Consider the following 1,916-nt stretch of genomic DNA (forward strand, 5'->3'; position numbering starts at 1 on the left):
GAGGTCTGCGCTCTACTGAGTACCACTCTAGTTTCAAAGGTTTTCAGTAAAATGTTTGTTTCTGTCAAGGAGTAATTGTAAGAAATGCTGAGTAAGGGGTATTGTATTTTGTAGTGTTCTTTAATTAAGCTTTGAAGGCCGCTCATGAATGGCAGAGCCACGGAACAGTGCCAATACCTTGGAAGGACAATACCCTAGAGATTGACCATATATTCATATGATCAGCATCCAAGCACTTTTCCACCCAAGATGAACCAGGAATGGTCAGACAGTGGCTGCTGATGACTCAGCAGGTAGATCTACAGGCTCCCCCAAACAACCAATTTTAGCTCACAAGGATGGTGAGGTACCAGATACTACAAGAAACTTTCGAGTTTGAGCGTGACACGATCTCACGTCCAGCAGAACGCCTGGCAAGGACGTTTCCAATAGGCCACCAAAGCCGAATAAACCTCATAAAACATATATCAAATTCTCCTAAGAAAATTAAGAAAAATATCATATATGCATATATTATCATTATTATTATTACTTGCTAAGTTACAACCCTAGTTGGAAAAGCAGGATGCTATAAGCCCAAGGGCTCCAACAGGGAAAATAGCCCAGTGAAGGAAGAAAATAAGGAAAAACTAGAAGGGAAGTTTAAGAACAATAATAAGATTAAAATAAATCTTTCACATACAAACTATTAAAACTTGAAAATAACAAGATTATAAAATCTTTAAAATAACAAGAGGAAGAGAAACAAGATAGAATAGTGTGCCCAAGTGTACCTTCAAGCAAGAGATCTCTACCCCAAGACAGTGGAAGACCATGGTACAGAGGCTATGGCACTATCCAAGACTACAAGACTAGAGAACAATGGTTTGATTTTGGAGTATCCTTAGCCTAGAAGAGCTACTTACCACAGCTAAAGAGTCTCTTCTACCCTTATAAGAGAAAAATAGCCACTGAACAGTTACAGTGCAATAGTTAATCTCTTGAGAGAATAAGAATTGTTTGGTACTTTCAATGTTGTCAAGTGTATGAGGCAAGGGGAGAATGTGTAAAGAATAGGAAAGACTATTCAGTGTATGTGTCAGCAAAGATGAAATGAGGCGTAACCAGAGAGAGCGATCCAATGTAATACTGTCTGGCCAGTCAAAGAAATCTTATCAACCTCTTCCTCTCAAGATACAAAACCAGTAATAAAAAAACTGACAATTTCCCCCAATTCAGATTGAAATCAATCTCCATCAACGCCAATCACACCAAGGACGTCATCTGTCATCTTGGGAGAATAATTAATGAGGTTTGTCAAACTCAAGGATTGGGAATTGCTGGCTAGTTAGCGATGCAGAGGAGATTAGTATTGGAATTGGAATGGCACTGATGGATAAGATTCAAGAATTATTCTTACCCAATCCTTTTCATAGGTCGATTTAAGTGATATGTATAAATCTTGGGATAGAATGCGAGGCACTTGAAAGGGAGAGTAGGATTTTTTTCTCCTTATTATTATTATTATTATTATTATTATTATTATTATTATTATTATTATTATAATTATAAGTAATAGCTAAGCTACAACCCTAGTAGGAAAAGAAGAATGTTATAAGCCAAGGGGCTCCAACAAGAAAAATAGCCCAGTGAGACAAGGAATCACGGAAAAATAAATACACACACACACTAACAAGAACACCATGAATAAAAATTCTCCTGTTTCTAGTCCACTAGAGGACAAATGCCCCAAAAGGGTTTGACCATTTTCATCACCACGTTGGCCATTGCGGATTGGTGATGGTGGGAGACTTTAGTGCGATCGCTTAAAGCTTATCAACCTAGTATGGCTGGCCTGACTAGCACAGCTTTGCTGACCATGGCAATACACAAATCCTTACACCCCGTTAAGGTATCCTTACTCATAAGGATATATG

Source organism: Palaemon carinicauda, chromosome 3, assembly GCF_036898095.1.
Source record: "Palaemon carinicauda isolate YSFRI2023 chromosome 3, ASM3689809v2, whole genome shotgun sequence".
Classification (NCBI taxonomy): Eukaryota; Metazoa; Arthropoda; class Malacostraca; order Decapoda; family Palaemonidae; genus Palaemon; species Palaemon carinicauda.